Source organism: Sciurus carolinensis, chromosome 15, assembly GCF_902686445.1.
Source record: "Sciurus carolinensis chromosome 15, mSciCar1.2, whole genome shotgun sequence".
In the NCBI taxonomy this organism is placed as follows: Eukaryota; Metazoa; Chordata; class Mammalia; order Rodentia; family Sciuridae; genus Sciurus; species Sciurus carolinensis.
The window spans coordinates 55,806,024-55,827,848 of NC_062227.1; the positions used below are offsets into that span (position 1 = coordinate 55,806,024).

The following is a 21,825-nucleotide window of genomic DNA, read 5'->3' on the forward strand; positions in this document are numbered from 1 at the left end:
GAGGCTAGCTTTGAACTTGTGATCCTCCTGTCTCAGCCTCCTGAGCCTGGGATTACAGGCATGTGACACTGTGCCCAGCTTAAGTTTGCATAATTTTGGCTTCTTATAGGCTTTATATATTTGGGCCTATTAATAAACATGATCTTTATGCTGAGAGTTGCACTGTAAAACAGTATACACCTAAAAAAAAGGTGAGTCATAACATTTGCTAGTCTGCTACAGAATCTTTGTACATGACAGACAATTGCCTATTTCAAATCTTAAATGAAATCTTGGCCTTCAACTGACCTTGAGATCTCCCAGAGAACCCCTGGGAAATTGAAAAGGTTTTTTTTTTTTCCTATCACTTTGTAAAAAGATATGTTAAAATGATTAAGTTTATTTGATATGTTGGAACTGCATGAAAAGTATCGTCAAATAAGATGTACTTAACCTTTGCTATGGTATAGTTGTATGGGCAAATGTTATTAGTATAAATATTGCAGAAACTATGTAAGCGTCCTAGAAATTTGTCAATAACTTTGCTGTTCATGAGAGGTCCTGGATATAATGCTATCACTCATAATTAGGGCTACTGTCTTAAAACATCGAGTGTCACAGAAATAACCAACTTTTATGCAAATGAAGTCTCATCAGACCTTTAACTACAGTCCTCTTAAATATTTTGTCATCCAGGGGTTGTTTTGCTCTAGTCTGATTCTTCTCTGCTAGGTTTGCCACCAACTATGGGCTTTGTCTTCAACAAAAAGGGGCTCTCTCCCAGGCCATGGACATGAATGTTCCAGGTATTCTGGGCTCCAGATGTTGGCATTGCTTAAGTAACTGAGACTCTACCACTGGGCACAATCAGAATTTCCACTCTAGCGGAGAAACTGTCACATTCGCAAACCTGCTAACCCAAGATCAAAGCAAAGCAAGAATTAATTACATGAGAATGAGTGAACTGAAGAAGGATGAGCGTCTGTTGTGTAGAGTAATGCTGTTGGCTTTATGGAATCCTGTTTCCTTTTCTTTTAAGCCATCTGTAACTCACAACCATTTAGTAGATTACACTTTTGTAAATAGCAATGAATCCATTTTCTTTCTGCCTGATTCCTCCACAATTCAGGAACTCTTATTGAACGTTCTCATTTTCATGGCAATAGAATTATTTGCATAAGTTCCATAAAAATCTGTCCCTCCTTGTAACATGACATACTTGGAAACTCTATTTGTAACCAAGGCTTTGACTGAATGTCATATTTGAGACTGATGCCTTATCTCATGGTCATGTGACCAGACACGGTTGGGGAACCAAGGTTGACTTTGTGGAATAGAGTCTATAAAACCTTCTCAGGTTCCCAAACCCAATTTACAGGGTCCCAAGCCTCTAACAGGAGTGGCAAAGTTGATTTCCTGGCAGGTCCAGGAACCTTAGGATACTTAGGGGATATCAAGAAGAGAGGAGTCCCCCAAACCTATAGGCCCTGCAGACATAATCCAGTGGCAAGTTCTTGGCTGAGCACCCAGCCTTGAGGGACTTCTCAGGGTCCCTCCTGAGGTTTCTTATGCAAATGTCCAGCAAAACAAATTTTAAAAGGCTTGTGTGGTCAGTCACCATGCTTGCTACATTTAATGCACATCATCGGGCCAAATCTCGTGAGACCAGACTTATTTTATAAAGAAGAATAATCCTGCTTTGATTATCTTCAATCACAAAAGGGTGGCTGCAGAGAGGAATTTTATGTTTCAAAATGACAGTACACCCTTGTGAGCTACCAGCTTCTGTCCTGTTGATGGGCTGTGAGGTTTTATTATCCCTGCAGACCGGATGGGATCCTGTCATCTTGCACAGAGAGTCAGGGCTCCCTTTCCTTTGCTAGTGTTTGCCAAGAGGAGGAAAGGTAGTGGCAAGGATGGGTGAGGTGAGTGCAGGCCTGTGAGTGTGTAATATGCTCATGCAGGTTAACGTGTGAAGAGACACTGCATGGCAGTATCTGGGCTGGGTGGCTGATGGTTAGGTGGGGAAGGGCGTGTACCTGCAGTTTTTCTGTTGCATCAAGCACCCAACAGGGCTATGACACCTTCCAGGAAAGCATCTTCCTTAGCTGGCTCCAGCACACGCGGCCAGGGGCTGACCTCACTCCTTGTGCTGGTCATTGTTCCATTAGGGGATTATTTTTTCTTTTTTCCAGTATTAGGGATCGAACCTAGGTCCTCACACATGCTAGGCAAGTACTTTACTACTGAGTTGCATTCCCAGCCCTTTTGGGGGGTCTGACGGGGGGTACCAGGGATTGAACTCAGGGTCACTTGGCCACTGAGCCACATCCCCAGCCCTATTTTGTATTTTACTTAGAGACAGGGTCTCACTGAGTTGCTTAGCACCTTGCTTTTGCTGAGGCTGGCTTTGAATTTGAGATCCTCCTGCCTCAGCCTCACAAGCTGCTGGGATTACAGGTGTGCATCACCGAGACTGGCTATCTCCAGCCCTTTTAAAATTTTATCCTGAGACAGAGTCTTGCTAAGTTACCCAGGCTGGCCTCAAACTTGCAATCCTCCTGCCTCAGCCTCCTGAATGGCTGGGATTAAAGGCATATGCCACCATGCCTACTTGTTCATTAGGGGATATTGAGAACAAATGAGCCAATACACTGCCCCTCTGCAGGAAAGGACGATGGGTCAGCACAATCTCCTTTGCCACAGTACGGGACCAGTGAGACAGGGACCTTGCAGCTGAGGCTGGTCATTTTGTACGATCCAAGGTTAGGTCTGGAGGATGGACAGGGGAACAGAGGAGAACTAAACTCCTGCTACAAGATCAAAACAATGGACTTGGTCTCCAGCAAGGACCACTGTCCACTCCCAAGGACGGAAAAATAATTGTGATCGTTGTAAGCATCGTGCTCAGAGCTCTGCATGCATAATTTCTCAATTCTCAACAACAATCCTGTGAAGTCCATCTATTATTTTCTCCTCTTACAGAATGGCAGCTCAGAGCCAGGATCTGAACTCGGGTCACATGTACCCCTCTAAAATCACTTTTAAGCCTGAGGAACTAGATAAGGTGGCTCTAACGCAGCGGGGGAAACCAAAACAAGGCAGAAGGAAAGCTCCGTTAATCATAAAAGAGGTAAAACACAAGACAAGGCCCTTGCTTGAGGCTGTTGGTGTTATTTGGGGGCATCTCCTAGCAGAGAATAAACTGCCCTCTGTCCAGCATAGTTAGCAGGATTACCTAGCTGCAAGTTCACAGACAAATGCAATTTTGAAGCCCTTGATAAAGACTTTACATCTCACTGATGGAGAGCAGAGGTTCACCAGCCTGGATTGTGAGCACAGAGGGTGGACTCGCAATGATCAAAGCGTGGTGTGTTTCCCAGATCTGGACGGATGGTTACCAAGCAGATTCCTGGGCTCCACCTCAGGCCACTGCCTCAGAATCCGAGCCCTGAATCTGCATTCTCACTGACAACCTGGGGATGCATGCTGAAGTGGAAGAGGCAGTACTAACTGGTAATTGATTGGTTGGGCTGAAGTTTTGCCATAGTCAATGCCAGAGCTGGGACAGGAACCTGGGAGTTCTTATTCCTGGGCTGGGTGCTGTTCCACTGCAGGGCTCTTCATTCTCTGACCGGTGCGGGTGGAGGGGCATCAAGCCTGGCACACCACTCTCTCTGTTCTGGTCTCCCTGCCAGCTCTGGCCTCAGCCATGTTAGCAGGTCACATTTCAGGGCTCTTCCTGGCTTTTTCACCTTGAAAGCTGGGGCCCCTCTGCTTGGCTCGGGCTCCACATCCTCCGTGAACCCTCCTCTGATCAGGCCGAGGGGGTCACTGCACACTTGCACTGTGAGTTGGATGTAGATAAGGGGTGGGGGAAGGGTGCTTGAGAGTGGGGAAGCAGTGGGACAAAGGTAAGGGACAAAGGCCAACCAGCCTGGTTGGAGCCATGGGTGCACATGGGGGACAACGTGGTGGGAAAGTGGTTGGGGCCAGGTGATGGGTTGGCGTGCCAGTCTTGGGAGTCCCAGTATTGGAGGTGTGGGGGTCAGCCACACATCTCATCTGCCATGTGTGTCGATGGCGACATGGTTGATGGTTGTTTATGTGGGTGAGCTGGGCTCTGGCCCCAGCAGGGTCCTTCACAGGGTGTCTCAGGTGGGCTTCCAAGGCCCTGAAACCCCAGTTAAGCCATACATGGGTATGGTACAGAATCAGGGCCTGGGTCTCCTGTGCGTCTTATCTTCCACTGCTTGAGAGGACGGCTGCGGGGAGAAGCACCCTGGTGCTGAGGAGCGCAGAGTCACCGCCCTCCAAGGATGGCTGAGGCAAAGATGAAACCTTCGTGAAACGATGAAGTCAGTTTGTGGGAAAACGGGATTTGTTTTCACAACATTCCTCGAGCCATGGCTTGCGTAAGATGGGACACATATGAACTAAAGACAGCGAGGCCTCACTGAGCACTTGGTGTCGGGCAACGTGCTGAGTGCTTTACAAGTACTATCTTATTTACTCTAGAGCAGCGCTGTGCTTTGGGCAGTACCATAACCTCCATTTTACCAGGGAGGAAACGGAGGCCGCGGATGGTGTGTCGCCTACCCCAAAGCAAACAGCTGTAGGTAGAACACTGGGCCCCACAGCTGGGGCCCTTGGTGCCTGGGCTGGACACCACCTCTGAGAGCAGTCATGTCCCCTTCTCAAAATCAATCCCCTCTCTGTCTTCCACAAAAGGGCCTGGCCCTAAACTTCTTCACCCTACCGTTCCCTCTGCCTTTGAACAGTAGTGTAGTGTATCCAGTTGAATTATACAGGCTAGTTGTCAACACAGGTGAAGATTCAGCAAGATCTGAAGCAGTGATGTTAATCCCTCCATTTACTGAACATCTAATACGAGTCAGGCAACATACAAAGCGCTTTACAGGCATTTTCTTAACCCAATTCTTTCAACAAGTTTCAAAGGTAAGTATTGGTATGCCCATTTTACCAATGGGGTACCAAGGCTCAAAGAGGCTTAGAAAGCTGCCCAGGGTCAGCTAGTGAGTGGACAGGGACCACACTCTCCGCCCCTTCTTTCTGCTTCTCTGCCTTTTGCTGGGTAATGCAGGGCCCCGAGGTGCAAGGGCTGGCTTCCTTGTGGGCATGCCTGACGACTGGGACATGGAAAAGTTCCCTGCCACCGTCAAAAGGAGCAAAAGGGAGCAAGGAGAGAGGGAAGAGGAAAGGAGAAAGGTAGGAAGGAAGGAAGAAGGAGAGAGCGACAGAAGGACACGGATGCAGATGGGCCGGGTGTCAGGGAGAACTAAGTTGTTAAGGAACCATCCAGGCACAGAGCTATAATTTCAATAGCTTTACATAAAACGGGGCACTGGCCACAGTGCTGGGGATCAGCTTGCCCGAGCTGCTCACTCCCGGATACAGTAAGGTGAGACCTATGTCTTGGGAACCTGGCTATGGTCTTTGAGGTCAGAGCTCACTGACTCATAAAATGTTCTCGTGAGGGGAAATAAAGGTGGCAGAGTGCTCCTTTAGTTAAAACCAGTGGCTCTTTGAGCTCCTCCCCTTTCTTGGGGTTTTGGCCTTGATCTTAGCAGTCCTAGTGCCTGGAAGGTATGAGGAACCTGAGGGGGAGGCCAGTGCCAATCCTGTCAATTCCAGAGGCCCAGCTGGATAGAGTCTGAGAGGTCTCTGGTGGCAGAACACACAGCCAGCGTTCTAAGCTGGCCGGCAGGGGTCAGGGCCAGGCACATTTCCTGGCAGTGGCCTGTCGCCTGGGGCCCTGACAAGCAGACATAAACAGGGGTCAGGAGTCCACTAAGCAGCCAGGAGAAAACAGTCTGGGGATGGAGCCCTGGTGGGGGTGAGTGGAGCCCCTGACAAACCACAAGTGGGCCTCAGGGGCCTCAGGCGATGGAGGTGCTTTCTGGGCCATGTTGTCCTGGGCCATGCTCTGGAGCGAGGCAAGGGCTGAGCTGTGACCAGGGAGAGTCGGGGAGTCCCAGGGGTGAGTAGATACTGACTGTGTCCCAGAAGCCAGGTCTACCTCACAGTGGCCTTTCTCCCTGTCTCCAAAGTCGGCCCGTCAGTCTTTCAAGATTCACTCTCCTAACTCCATGGCCCTCCTGGGTCTGGCATTTCCTTTCATTTTAGAAAATAAACTATAAAACTTTGTGTTTCTTCATCTTTTTTTTCTCCTATTAGTTTTGGGAATTGAACTCAGGGGTGCTTTACCAGTAAGCTACATGGCCAACCCTTTTCTATTTTGAGACAGGGGTCTCACTAAGTTGCCCAGGCTTTTAAATTGCAATCCTCCTGCCTCAGCCTCCTGAGCAGCTGGGATTACAGGTGTGTGCTACTGTGTCTGGTGGCATTTTGTTTTTTATTTTAACATTTTTAAAATTGTCAATGGAGTATTTATTTTATTTATTTATATGTGGTGCTGAGAACAGAACCCAGGGCCTCACACATGCCAGGCAGGCATTCTACCACTGAGCCACAACTCCAGTCCCTGGCAAAATACTATATACACCTTAAATAAAACTCATGTGTTTGGGACTCTATTATAAAGATAGGCTTTTTTACCCTGGATCCTTCACCAGTCATTTTAAGGGGACCGTTTTCCCAGGATGCACTTGCCCTCATTCTCCATTCCTGTTTCTTACCACCTCATGTCAAGTCTTACCTTCAAGTGCCTCCAGCTGGCATCTGTGTCCTCTGATTAAGCCCAGTCACCCTCTGAGCTACATTGTCACTACTAAATGCTCAAGTTCTGGTCTCCTTATGGGCATTGCTTAAACCATCTGAAAAGTCTTGTTTAACAGAAATCAGAGAAACCCTATGCCCTCTCCTGCTGTGCCAATCCTCACCACGCTGCCTCCTGGAGCCACCAAATGAGCAAGAGCGGGTACATACCTGGTCTTCATTAGCAGTCCTCCACCCTATTCCCATCTGCCACCAGGTCTCACGTAGGCTTGGAAACTAGAAAACTAAATATATTAGGACTGTGCATAAAACAAGAGCAAATAGGCCCCTAGTGACCTATTGGTCTATGGACCCCAGGGGAATGTGTGTTAGAACATCTATTCTATGACCTGTTTGGGTCATTCACAATTATTTGATTTTCTTCTCAGGTTTTTGGCTTTATCCCAGATATAGGTGGTAGCCAGAGGAATGAGGCTTCCCTGTATCTCTCATATTCTTTACTATGTTGTATGAGGATTTACTTCTTTAACATTTGACATTAGCTCTTTCCTGATGCTGTGATATCTGTGAGGTGTGGTCGTCTTGGTGGGGGAAGGGACCGCTCTTGAGACCCTCTGGCTGGGCTGAGAACCACTTCAGGGCAAACAGGGCTAGAGCAGAGAAACCAGATTTTGAGATCAAGCTGTGTGTCCCCAACAAGGTGGGAAATAGCAGCATAGGAGCTGCTGGGCTCCTCAGAGACCCCAAGGACCACACCCTCACTTTATTTTTGAGGAAATGGGGGGTTACAAAAGAAGCTCTTGGCTAATCTGTAAATATCTCCTCCATGGGAGACCTTATGAAATGATTAACAACAGCCTGTGTAGGAATGTGTGCAGCATAACCCACCTTGCTCCAAAAAGGATCGGAGCCAGCTTCCGAATGTGACTGTCATACCAAGTAAACGCACATAACAAATCAGGAAGAAAAGTGAGGCAAGGCTCAGCGTAGGGTGGAGATGGAGCCAGACTGAAGGTCGGCACCCAAGACGAGCACCCACAAGCACTGTGCCTGGCCATACAGGACTGCACCAGATGCCACATCATGAGTAGGGCGACCGTGCCAGGGCCCTGGGGCTCTGCTTTCTTGAGCTCTAGTTCTTGCCACTAACTCAGAATGTGCTGCTTCTTTCCCTGGGCATGTCTTCTAGTCGGTCTAAGGGGCAAATATTGCTTTGTAGGATCTTTGTGTGGATCAAGGTAGCTCTTGTATGCAAACGAAAGCACTTGAAAGGTCATGTAGGATATACACAAAATGGCGTACCCTCCACCTCCTGGGCTTTCTCCTTGTCATATGCTCAACACTGTTCATGAGCCGTTGGCTGATGTGGCTGCAGACCAAAGCTGCTGTAGTCGGTCAAAGTTAATTCTCCTTGGGTTCTTAAGAACATCAAACAAATACTGGGACCATCCAAACCTGGGGGGAAGTGCATGACATTTCCTGAGCTTAAGTTATACCCACACCATCATTACATCTTTTTCCCTTTCCTTGATACAACTGGGGAAAATTAAGGCACCTATAAGGGAAAAGGAAGGAATAATATCAGGTTGATCTCCCTTAATGATGTCTGTTTTCTGTAGCAGGAGTAATTTGGATAACGCAGAGAAGGGAATAGTGCTGGAGGAGAGCAAACACCTTTAGGGGTCTTTCTAGCTGCAGTGTGGCTGGCCTGGACCCTGCCTGTCACTCAGAGGGCTTCTCTAGGCCCAAGTGTTGCAGGTAGGATTAAGCAGCTTCTGAAGGCAGGCCAGAAGTTTAGCTAAAAGTTAACAGTGGTCTAGAGCAAACAAGCCACAATTCCAAAGGGAATGGGGTGAAGAAGCTGGATGTGAACGAGCAGAGCTGAGGGGGTGCTCACCTGGCTTCCCCTATATGGTTTTGCCTATAAATTAGGGGTACTCATGGAGAAGAGCTTTTCGATAATCAAGAACATTCACTAATAGCAAGAAGAATCATAAATACATCAGTAACACAGCTAGTATGTTTGGTTTGGGGTTGAACATGGGGATGTCACTATGGAAAAGAGGTCATCAACCTCCTTGGGAACACACTGGTCCCATGGGCAGGGAGTGCTCCAGAGCTTGCTGGCCCTGGGAGAGAGGAGCACACAGTGAGATGAATCCATTCTGCTTCATATTACAGATGAGGAAACTGAGACTTGGGTCTGTTGAATTACTTGTCAGATTGGCAAGAATCTGGTTGTCCCAGCAGAAAGGCAGCCTGGAATCATGTGAACTCTAGAGCTGGACTCTGCATCCTGGCTCTGCCACTGCTTGCTGTGGGGCCGTTCTCTGCCTCGGTGCCCTAATCTGTAACAGCTATTGTGTGGATTACCTGAGCTAATATTTGTCATATGCTCAGAAAAGCCCCTAACATATAAGCATGTCAAACACATAAACTTGTAACTCAGTGCCTGTCTCTGCAGCTCCCAAGCCTAAGGGGGGGCACAGGCAAGATCCCAAATATACACCCCTTTCTGCAGGAAAAGTGCTGATCTCACTCAACGTCAGCCAAGGCTGGTCACTGGGTAGTGTAAAGAGGGGCTAGAGTTGAGGGGATGAGGGAAGCAGGCACCTGGCAAACTTCCCCAGTGCCCTGGGGACAGTCCCTGCTTCCTTACTCTTTGAGGACTTTGCCAAAGAGGAACACTCAGTTTTGATAAACCCTTGCCAAGCAGGAACGAGAAGGTATCTAGGTTGGACAAGCTGACAAGTTAAACATGCCCAGGGTGCCAGCCAGGGCAAACACTGGCTCCCAGCTGTCTCTTTCTCTTTCCCTTTGCTCTAGGTGGATTTGTTTAAGTTGCTGCCTAGGGTACCCATCCAAGGTGGTGGTTGGTTTGTCTTTGGGGAGGGCTACCAAGGTTCCAGAAGAACAAGCCCTGGGGAACTTTCCATCACTGTGGCTCTAGCAGTCACAGGATGACCATGGGACTGACCAGTGTTTCCAAAGCCATGGGCCTGAATGCTTAGGAGCAGGGCTTCGACTGGGAGGCTGGAGCTTGCTTCTAGCCCTGGCCCTTCTTCCACATATCCTCAGACAAAGACCTCTTCCTCTCTGATCCCTACTACTCTCATTGGTAAAATGAGAATCTTGCTGGGTGTGGTGTCACGTGCTTGCAAACCCAGACACTTAGGAGGCTGAGGCAGGATTCCAAGTTTGAGGCTAGCCTCAGCAACTTAGCAAGACCCTCAACAACTCAGTGAGACCCTGTCTCAAAATAAAAAAAATAAAAAGGAAGTAGCTCTGTGGCAAAGGGGCCCTGAGTTCCATCCCTTGTATCAAAAAATTATTAATTAATTAATTAAATGAGGGTCTTGGAAGGATTGGGTGGGGGTGATGAACTTGAGGGACCTTTTCAGCCCTTTCACCTGTGAGTTTGTAAGAAGCATGCTGGGGCTGGGGCAGCAGAATCCTGAGTGGTTATTGCCAGGCCTGTGTCCTCCCGGCTCCTGGGCCCTCTTCAGCAAGACTCCGTTTTGTTATTGACCTGGCAGTACACTGGAGTGTTGGTTCACTCACAAATGGAGTGTCCCAGTGCCCTTGGCCCTGTCCTGGTGAGAACAGGAGACAGAAGACTCCAAGAGCAGAGGACGGCCAACAGAAGTCAACCGGGACTGTGTTGCGCCCCGCCCTTCCCACCTCACTGCCCTGTCCACCCATCTAGAGGCTCTGAAGGCACCTGGTTTTAATGATGGCTTGGGGTAGCCATCAATTTTCTGGGGGTCAGGGAACAGACTGGGATGGAGCGTGAAGGTGGGGTGGGGAAGCCGCAAGGCCTTCTCAACACAGTGGGAGCTCCCCACAGGCTGGAGATGAGAATGGGAGATGGGCAGGGACGATGAAGGCTCAGCCATCCTCTTCTCTTCCTTCTTTCTCAGGCCCCGCCTCTGCTTCCAAGCAGCCAATCAGAAGGCTCCTTCCGCTCTCATGGGAGGTCTTCTCATCGGAAATAGGCCTGGGCTAAACAACAGTTCCTGCAGTTCTGTTGTCTGTTTGGTGTCTATTGGGCACAAGCCTTGGGGAGGCAGGGGCAGGAAATACTGAATGGAGCCCACCCCAGCCTTCAAGGAGCTCAGCCCACCTCCTCACTCACTGTTTAACTGATGGTTCATTTGTTGACTACCTACTTACTGCCAGGCCCTGTGCTGACTTCCCCTAACTGGATCAGAAGCTTCTGGAGTGGTAGGGGCCATGGTCTACCATGTTTTCTTTTCTTTCTTTTCTTTTCTTCTTTTCTTTTCTTTTCTTTTTTCTTTTCTTTTCTATCCTACTGTGTTAAAATACCTGCCCACATGGTGGTTAAAGGCCTCAGGAACCAGGTTTCCCTAGTGGTCTTCTACTTGCCAGCCTAAGTTCCTCACCTGTAAAATAGGAATCATAATAATTCCTACCTCATAGGGTCCTCACAAGGATCCAACAAAGTAATGCCTAGAGAACACAGCCCAGGACCAGGCACATAGAGGGTGCCCCATGAATGTTTATAAATGAAAGGTTTATCACAGTGAATGGGCTGAATTGCTTCTGATCAAAATTTGTCATGGCGAGCAAGTCACCTGAGCATTGATAATTTATTCATCAAAGATCTGTGTCCACAGACAGTGCAAAGATGAACTTGACCACAGCCAATCTCAACTCCTTTAAATTCCAAATCATGATGTCTGAGTTTGTGAGCATCTACTATCCCTGACAGTGTTCCTCATTCATTCCAGCCTCTTTCTCTCTAAAGACTTTATTAAAATTGACAATAATAGCCTGCTGGCTTCAATTTCCTCTGCTTCACTTCCCCCCAGATGCTGCCCCCATCTCATGTATGTGCCAGAGCAACACTCACTATAGCTATGCCCAGAGACAGGACCTCTGAGGCCTGGAGGACAGCAGGTTCACAGAGCCCTGGGCAGCCCAGAGCTGACAAGGGGCGGGGGACTCTTGTCCCAGAGACCATGGATCTGTGGAACCATGGGCTCAGAACACAATGCCTGGCAGGGCTGCAGAATGGCAAGCACCCCGGCAGGAGCAGACATGCCCCAGTCTTTGGTAACCTGTTCAGATATTGGTTGAGGCTAATGAATGGAAAAGAGTCACAGCATTAATCTCTCTGATCTGGAGTTGCCAATTTGGCTCACACTTAGACCCTACCTTCAATTCACAGCCTTCTTGGGCACAATGACTGGGCTTGAAGTGACCCAAGGTGATGCCAAACTCCCGTGGTAGTCACCACTGGCTGGCTGATTGCCCTGGAGAAACATTATGCTAGCACTGGCAGTGGGAAGGGGCTGGAATCCCAAGAGCCCTAGGAAGCCTGGGGTCTTCTCATGGTTTCCAAAAGATGAATTAGTCCAATCCACTTAGTCCACTTGTTGAGGGCTCATTCAGTTATTTGTCAGTATGTACTGAGCATCTGTTCTGTGCCACACAAATGCCAAGCTAGGTCCCTAAAACAGAGCTATCCTAATATTAAAGTATAATAGGAAACACTAGCACAGGAGCCAGGAGGCTGGTTAGTGTTCTGGAGGGTCTCATCTACCAAACCTGGTTCTGGACTGATGATGCCCATGGTCCAGCTTTATTAAAGACCCTGATTATTTAATTTATTAAACATCCTGATGTATAGCTAGTGGCAATCTTGGTGAAACAGCTCTAAGCTTATAGAAAACACAAGCTTAGCAACCTACCAAGCTCCCCAGGACCACAGGGAGGGTTCCTAGTTTGCTACCTGGAAATGCAGCTTTGGAAATGAGGAGTTGAACCTGGCCACAAGGAGACCTGGGACAAGGCAGTGAGAAGTTTAAGAGGGAATTGACAGCTTTCTTGATGTGATATGAAGGCTCCAAAGACCTCCCCTGCCCCAAGTATCTGTTCCCGAAACCCCAATCTAGGGCTCCTATTGTGGGATTCTACCATTGAAACTTTTGAGAGGAGTATTAATCTCTGATTGCAGGAATACTCATGTGAAGCGAAGACAACCTTAAGAAGGGTGAGGGTCCCACTCTGCTAGGTTGCTTGGGTCCTCCCTATTTGCCAGCAGGGGCCTGGCAGCTTGTGGCCCTGTTTGAGGATGCCAGGGCGCGGGGTACCCTTAAGGTACTTGAAAGGGCTGTAGGGGTGGGGCAGGTCCTCTGGGCTGAATTCAAGTTAGAAGACTTTGCATTAATACACAGAGGGCCTGGGGGAACCGGGAAGGGCAAGAGAAAGAGAATGCGCAAGATTTGAATTCTCCAGGTCGGGTGGGAGTTGAAGAGTTGAGGGCAAGAGCCCAGTGCCTCCCTTTGGCTAACCGATTCCGCGGAGGAGCCAACACCGAGAGGGGAAGAAGGGAAGGTGGGTCGGAACACAGGGTGGGGCCGGGACAGGGGAAACTATAAAACCAATGGGGCGGATTCACGAAAAATTCCTGAGCTTGGAGAGCGTACAGGGTGCGAGGCAGCACCCCCGTTCGCCGGGCCCACGCCCCTCGAGTTGTCCGGCCTGTTCAGACTGGTTCGCCCACCTCTCCCTCCCCATCAATCCCCTGGCATGAACCCTGAAAAAGCAGGATCGGGAATGTGATGTAACCATAGCCTCTGCGCAGGCACACGAACGCTCCGGACTCTGCACCGGCTCGCAGCCCTTCTTCCGGAACCCCGGCTCCTAACCCCGCCCCCGGCCCGCCCCCACTGCCCCGCCCACAACGGGGCGCGTCCTGCCCGGCCCCGCCTCTCAGGGCCCCGCTTCCCGGGACTCGCGCCCTCCCGCGCACCCAGCACGCTCTCTTCTCCTGGGAGCGCGGTTCTCCTCCCGGCACCTCGGCGCCCGGCGCCACCCTCTCGCGCCCCTCCCGCCGCCCCGGCCTCATTCCCGGCCTCTCCTCTGCGTTCTCACACCGCGCCTGCCGACCTTTCACCCGCCTGCCTCCCCGGAGGGCCCGGCTCGGGGCCGTGCGGCGCCACCCCTGCCCGCCGTCACCGCGGGAGAGGCAGGCGCCTGCCCGGGCGGGCGGGACCTGCGCTGACCCGGGAGAGCGGAAAACTCGCGGCCGGACCCCCGCCGCCCACCCCCAGTTCAGGCTGTGTGCCAGGGCCCAGTGTGCGCCCGCCCCCAGGCCGCCAGGCTGACTGCCGCTATCTACTGGGTGGAGGGCAGTGCCAGCTGCAGGAGGCCTTGAGGCGCGAGTACCCGCCCCCGGCCCTTCTCCCCCAATAGCAACACCTTGTACTGGAAAAGGAGAGGAGCAAGGAGCTGAAGAGATCAGTGACCACAGGGAGTCTGAAATCCCACTCACTTACTTTCTGGATTATTTGGGCATATTACTTCCCTATGCCTTAGTTGTTGCATCTGTAAAATGGAGATAATAAACGTACATGGTGGAGTGTTATGAATTTTGGTGCCTGGCATGCCTCATAGTTATTACCTCTTCCGGACTTTTTCATTCCACAGAGGGATGTCCTTAGGGATTGGTTATATACCTGCTTTGTATGGAGGTCACGTGGTGTGCTGCAGATCTAGGAGTTAGTTGTGGAGTTACCCCAGTCACATTGCAGCTGAATGTGATCTTAAAGTAGTTCTTCTCTGCAGACAGTCCTCCACAGTAAAACAGGGACTGCAATGCCCACCATGCGGAGCCAGTGCTAGATTAAATGAGATTGTGGAAGAAGAGGGGTCCAGGGAACTTCTTAGCACACAAAAGGTGAGAGTGGAGAGACCTGAGAAGGGAAGGACAGACTTAGTTTCAGCTATATCAGAAATCTAGGGAGGTTAAAACCTATGTGAGAAAAATACCCCTAACTTGGGATGGGCACTCAGGCCAATGGTGAAGTCAGTAGGAAAGGCAGCAGCCAGCAGGTCTTAGCTTCTGAGAGAAGGAAGAGACTGCCAAGGGTGGGAACGCAGGCATGCGTGGGGATGGTTCCCAATGAGACCTCTCCGTCTTCCCCCACCAAGTCAGGAGGACCTGAGAAGGGAAGTCAGTGCTCCAGAATTACTGATGTCAGCTTCTGCTTTATCAGGGAGGCCCCCAAGATGGCTTGCCCATTTCCTCCCATCCTAACTGGAGGAAGGAAAGGACTGTTGGAGAATGAGCCCTATGTAAAACCTCCACCCTCTATAAGTACTCTGAATGTGCAGACCTGGTCCTGCCTGTGCTGTGGCTGTGTGACTCTGGAGCTCAGATGATTGTCCACAAAAGCTTGGCCAGATGCTTTACAGGGCCCCTGAACCAGAGCCCACCTGTCTTCCTGAGAGCAATACTGCACTCTGACCTGTACAAATGCAGGAAGAGGCCACTCCTTGGGGGAGCAGAGCTGGTTTTGGGTGTCAGCAACCCTTCTGTGAACTCTTAGGCGCTCTTCAGTGGAGTTGAAATGGAACAGGTTTCCTGAGGCAGCCCGGGAAGACTGGCTATGCCACTGAACGTGACTTGGTGTCGTAAGGAGCCTTGTGGGTAGGTGTCCAGCCACCCTTAGAGGACAGGAAAGCTCAGAGAGGGGAAGGGACTTGCCCAAGCTCACATGTCTTTTCAGGGACAGAGCCAGCTGCCTTTAAATCCCCTATGCTGTTCAGGCTCCAATTAATTTGGTTAACACCACCACCCAGTACACTGGTAACCAAGGCTGATCAAACCTCACTGAAGCCATGTCACAAAAGCAAAATGGAAATGCATTAGTGTCACTACTGGAAAATGCTTCAGAAAGTGAAAAGAGTCATTCAAACAGCCCAAACAGCCCCGGAAGTACTGTCCTGGGCCGGAGGGGTTAATGGGAGGCAGCGGGTGGCTGCTCCTACCAGGTCAGGGGCGTTTGCCTTTGTGATCTGCACAGCAGGCTCCATGAAGAGAGTCCAAGGACACTGGGCTCCGAGTACTAATATGCATTTTTATTCTGCAATAATTTTCATACTGAGTTCAAGAGGCACCAGCTCCAAGTACATAAAACCAAATCAAATTAAATTAATTGATTTTATTGAAACCTGCTGCAGTCGTATTCAAGCCCACAGCCAGGGGCATGACCCTCATGAAATACCAAAGGGGCTTTTGAAATAATTAAATTAATCACACCCTGGGTTATGCACAAGGGCTCGCTCCTGTGCTCACAGACAGGCGCTGTTCTGGTCACAGATGCATGCAGGAGAGGTGCACATAGCCATGACACAGCCCCAATTGTGGCACTGCCCGGGAGCTGAGGACCCAGACTTCTCATGAAGCCTTTGTTCATGCTCTTTTGGCAACACATGCACACGCACTCTCATGCACACACATGCTCAGATATGTCCATGTACACTCTCTAGCTGGAACTCTGTCCTGGTTCTCCCTGCTCAGCTCAGCTCAGGTCAAGGGCCCCCCGGCTCCCCTACCCTACTCTGGTTCCCCTTTCCTCTAAAAACTCAGGCTCCTGGACTTGGATGGCACACGTTCTTCCTGGTTATTGCTTCATTTTTACCTCACTAAGCCATGCCTAATAAGTCCCTGGATGGCACAGAGTAGGCTGTTCCTTCTCCGGATCTCTCAGGAAACCCAGCATGACCCAGGGCAGGATTAACCATTTTAAGCAGTCTGCACAAAGAAAGAACTCCAGACATTTATTAAACATCTACTTCGTGCTAGGCACTGTTCAAATGACTCTACTACTTCATTAACTCATTCAGTTCTCACCTGACCCCTCCCTCCTTACCTGAGTTGGGGTTGTTATGATCCTTATTTTACAGATGAAGATATTGATGCACAGAAAGTTCAGGTAATTTGCCTTAGGTCACCCAGCTGATAAAGGGTACAGTTATATTGCTTCTTGATAAATCTTCAACCAGTTCCATAAGCCTTGCTGCTGATCAACAGTGATACATTTGCTTTTGTGATGAGATCCCCAACACCATTTTGGGGCACAAGATTCCAGTATCCAATTAGAAGGAACCACCACCAGCCCTTCATTTTACAGAGGAGGAAATTTGCAAACTAGCAAGGGGGAAGGTCCTTGTCCGAGGTCACAAAGCAATTTAAAGGAGAGGAGCAAACTACCTCCTATTGTCCCCAGCTCTGCCTGAGAAAAAGGATGCTGGCTGGTCCAGTGACCCATGTATTCCAGGCTAAGAAAAAACCTTGATTTGGCCTGATCTTTGGATAACGTAAGTGTCCAGCGAGTCACTCTGTGGTGCTGCCCACAAGCTGAGCACCAGGACCTCCTGTGCATTCAGGAAGCAAACCCCCAGACCATGGTCTCATCAGAACAACCCTGATTCATTCCCCAACACGCCTGGACACCTTAGGAGCAAAGCCTGTGGCTCCGTCCCAGCAAGCTTTCAAAGCCACCCTGTCACCCCTTCTACGGTTCCCTCACTATGATATGCTATGCCCTCAAAGTTAACCTCAAAACAGAGCCCTGACACCTGCCAATATGGGTCCCCTCCCTAACTGTGAACCTGAGTCACTTAGTCCTGATGAGAGACATGGTCATCAGAACCTTGGCAGCTAGTCTTGGAGTCCGTGCTGCTATGGACCAGCCGCACATACTGCTGTTCCATTTAATGCCTGTGACAGTCTCATCTTACAAATGAGGAAACTTAGGTAAAGGACACAAAGCTAGTACCTGGCTGGGCCTCGACTTGAAGTTGGGTCTCACTTTCTCTCTCTGTTTAAAATTACTAACAATTTTTGTTAGTAGCATGGTATATCTTTTAGGCGCACCTGCATAATACGTTTCTCCCATATTTTTTGACTGATACTCTTTGATTATCTCTTAGAGGAAAATATTTTCTTTAAAAGTTGTGGTAGATATATAACATAAACACTGCTATTTTAACCAGTGTAAGTGCACAATTCAAGGGCATTAAGGACATCCACAGTGTTGTGTGACCCTCGCCACTGTCTACACTGTCAGTCCAAACCCAAACTGCTCAGATGACTGCAGGTTGACTCATTCATCCACTTTCATCAGCCTAAATACCCACTCCGTAACTGTGCAGCAGTGATTTCTCACTCCCTCTCCTGTTCGCCTCTGATCCACTCTGCCGCTGTGAATTTGCCTATTCTAGATGTTTCGCACCAATGGAATCACAGAGTATTGGTGCTTTATGTTTGCAAGTTTAGTTCTTCTGAGGAGTAAGAGATCCCTCTACTTCTCAGGCTTTCAGTTTCTCACCTGCCTAAAGGACACAGTGAGGAGTCCTCAGGGATGCTGCAGGGAGGCAGGCTGACATGGGGTGTCACACAGGGAGCGCCCGTCCCGTGGAATCTCAGTATCCTTGCCTACTTGAAGGCAGAAGGCCCTGGTTCAGTCTCGGGTGGACCAACAGGATCAGTGAAGCAACATGTTAGGGAAGAAGAGAAGGAAGTCTCCAGCGGGAGGCCACAGCATGAAGCCACCCCAAAGCTCCCAGGGCACTGTGTGGTCACAAGTGACCAAAGGCCTGGGTGGTGCTTTTACTGACACGAACCTAGAAGTCACTGTCCACACGGGCCAACAGGCCAAAGCCCTTTAGAATGCCATCAGTGAGGCCACTGGCACTTACTAGGCACCTCTGGTATACTGAGCAAGGAGGTAGCTGGGTCGTGCTGTCCTTACTGAAGGGGGCGGGGTGGTTTTGGTCGGTTTCCTTGCTCCCAGCCCCCACCCAGGAAGAGGCCTCTTCCTCTCCTCAGGAGGGACCCACCCTCGTGTTCAAGCCCAGGGCTCAGTCGGGCTCCACTCTCTGCTCAGTCCTGCCCTTCTCTGGCCTGCTGACCTCCAGCCCGCCCTTCCACCAGAGCTTCAGTGCGGCTCTTGGCACAGTGGCCATCCGGAGGTGGTTCTGTGACCCTCCCTCCTTGGCCAGAGGCAAGGTCCAGAGCCTTCCTCCACCCGCAGACCTCCCACCCACTCCTGAATCTCCACTTTGAAAACTGTCCTCTGACAGTGATCTCCTCCAGGCGCAGTGACCCCCGCCCTCCCTGGCTTCCCCTCCCGTCCTGCCTGCCCCTCCCAAAGGCCCAGCTACCCATTTCCTTTGTCCTTTTCACCCTTTGGCACCAGGACCTGGCTATTCTGAGCCTTTGGCCCAGCTCCTTCCTCCTTCCAGCTGCTCCCGTACTGGGGCCTCCATTTCTTGCCTTTTCTCGTTGGCATTAACTGTTACCAGGCCCTGCCCTGCACTGGGTGTGTGTGTGTGTGTGTGTGTGTGTGTGTGTGTGTGTGTGTGTGTAAATAGACTCTGGGTCCTTCCCAAGGGTTTTTGTTTGTTCATTTGGGTTTTTTTTTCTCTGCAATCTTTCCCCCCTTGCCAGAAACAATGAACGAGTAAGGACGAGCCCCACAGAACGAAGAGTCCTCTCTGGTAACCCAGGTTTCTTGCTTCCTTTATAACCCAGCAGCCACGGGGTTTCGCAGTTCCTTTGAGAAGATGCTAGGGCAATTACTGCAGGGCTTATAAAATTGCACTGAATGATATGTTTGAAAAGCTAATTTTCTGTGTTTGGCTGGGTGAAAAGTTTTCCACAAAAGCAGTTACAGTCAGGTAAATGTGTCTGCCCACATAAAACAGTTTTAGTAGGGTTTCAGGTCTCCTCTAGAGAGTGGAGGGGATGGGAAGAGGATCACAAAAAGGAAAACCAAGTCCCCATGCTCTGATTTGGCCTTGAGGAGGCCTCGGTCAGTACTGCGTCAGTGAGCTCAGTGTTAGCTGGGACGCACGGGGCGCCAAGGGCGAGTCCAGGCACGGAGGCTGAGCAGTGAGGGGGTCAGGGTGAGGGCTGCGCTGATAAGCTGTCCTGGGCCTCCCGGTCCAAGGCTCCCTGCAAGAAGGCCCGCGGAAAAGGCTTGCTGGCTGCAGGGCAACCTCCTGGCACCTTTGCAACAAAGCTTTCAGAGCCAGAGTGCGGCTGATTTGTGTTTGACAAATGCATGGTCCAAGGGCAGGCTGAGTAAGGCATGAAACCCAGGAGACATACAGGGGGGAAAAGTGATGAATTTGGTTAAAGAAGTAAAAGACCTTTACGTGATGGGCTGGGTAGCTCAGTGGTGGAGTGCTTGCCTAGCATGTGCAAGGCCCAGGGTTCAATCCCCATCACCACGAAATAAAAAATGCGTATGACAAAGACACCACAATCCAAGTTAAAAACAATGGGAGAAAGCATTTGCTATATATAATAGACACAGGTTAAAGCCTATAATACGCAAAGAGCACCTTTAAATCAATATGGAAACCAACCAAGTATAAACGCCCACTAAAATTATTTAAGCTGGTGGTGGGGGTGTAGCTCAGTGGCAGAGTGCTTGCCTAGCGTGCAAGAGGCCCTGGGTTCTATGCCCAGCACCACCAAAACAAAACAAAAACATGGACTGTCACTAATGTTTTCATTATTTATTTATTTATTTTTGAGACCAGGTCTTACTAGATTGTCCAGACTGACCTTGAACTTGCCATCTCCCTGCCTCTGCTTCCCTCGTAGCTGGTATCACAGGCATGGCTCTCCATGCCAGTGGGCTTCACTGATGTTTTTATATGTAAAAACTAACCGTTAAGAGATGATAAAAATATGTAGACAGAAGAGGGGATGGATATTTTAGAGGAACGACACTAGATTTAAGAGCTAGACCTGAGATCTAGTCCCCTGTCCTGTGAGACCTCAAGCAAACCATTTTCCCTGTGTGGGGACTCCCTAGTTAATATTTTAATGGAAGTCACGTCAACAATGGTGTTGGTCTTGGGTCTCTGCATCAAGCGTGAGGATCCCTGTCACATGCTCCCCTTCCCTGAGCCACTTCAGAGGCTTATTCCACTTTCTCTTCTACCCTTGACACACTGGCCTATTAGAAACGGGAGATGTACTCCCCAGCTGTGGAATCTGAGAACACGGAACACTGATCCAGGGCTCTTGCCCTGTCCCTGTGGGGTCTGTCTGTTCCACAGGGTCTTCTGTCCTGGTGGCTCTGCAGGGGACTGGAGCAGGCAGTGCTAGACAACAGAAGGATGAGGTATAAGGAAAGAGCAGGGCTTTACGGCCAGGCAGCTCTGGGTTCGAATCCCAACTCGGCCACCTCCCAGCTGTGCGCTGCCATCTCTTTGCAGCTGAGGTTCCTCTTCCATATACGGGGCACACATTTCCTCACCGTCCAGCCTCCTGCTTGTCCTTCATGCTCCCCATGCAACTGGGCACACTGCAGAGAGAGCCTTGCCCTGCTGCCACTTGGGTTTCCACCTCCCAAGTTTACTGCATGCCTTCATGCCTAGGAACCGTGTCTCTGGAGGGAACAGGACCCCAGGGGGCTGAGAGCACTGGACCAATGTCGGGGCCCGGCCTTTGTCATTTTTGAAACCGCAGCATCTGTACAGCATTGTCTTGTACACAGAATTCACTAAATAGTAACCACAGAATAAATGAATGAAAGTTATGCGTGAGGAAGCCAAGAGTCAGAAAGGCAGAGTGGCAGGCTGAGGTGTCTCACACAATGCATGAGGTGTCTGGAGAGGGTCCTCAAGTCCCTTATCACGGGCAAAGTGGAGAAGGGAAAACATGGCCAAGATGACAGGCGGCTGAAGTCTCACATTTGCCAGGGAAAGCCCATTTTACATCAGTTCCTCTTATAATTCTAGTAATGCCCACTTCCACCCTCAAGAGGGTCCCATTTTGGATGATAAATTGCCTGTCCTCCCTGTTATGAGGGAGAGTAAAGGGAAGGACTCTGGTTCCCGACTCCATCTCCTTCCTCATCCCACGTCTCTCTTAACCTTAGCCAGAAACAGATTAAAATGGCATCCATGACCTATTCACTGAGAGCACCCTCTGAACCACTCTCACCTGAAGGCCACCGCCCCCGGCAAAACCTGCCAACGTGCAGACCTCCATCAAGGGCGCTCTTGTGGCACGGGCTGAACAGTGGGGCGATGGGGTGTCCCCTGCTTAACCGTCCTCCATGTTCCACCCATGAGTGGACCCAAGGGCTAACCCTACAGCGTCCTCAGTGTTTTGAATGACTATGGACACACCCTGGCCAGGCCTGTCCCCAAGCAGCTAGGCTAACTAAGATGAACAGGGACTCATTGATCACAGCCCTGGGGGCCTGGCAGCCTCTCCAGAGGGTGGGCAGGGAGAGATGCACCTGGAGCTCCATCCTCCTGGAGAAATTCCGGGCCGGGGGAGGCACAGAGGCACCAGGAGCCAAGAGA

At 50.1% G+C, this 21,825-nt stretch overlaps 1 protein-coding gene and 1 non-coding gene across 3 annotated transcripts in view; one reads left to right on the forward strand and one right to left on the reverse strand.

The window, feature by feature from the left end:
• Nucleotides 1-21,825, reverse strand: part of Zbtb7c (zinc finger and BTB domain containing 7C) — a 326,309-nt gene that overhangs the window by 104,264 nt on the left and 200,220 nt on the right. The window lies entirely within an intron of this gene.
• Trnaa-agc (transfer RNA alanine (anticodon AGC)) lies at nucleotides 19,906-19,977 on the forward strand. Its single transcript has one exon. It is a non-coding gene; the product is annotated as a tRNA-Ala (tRNA).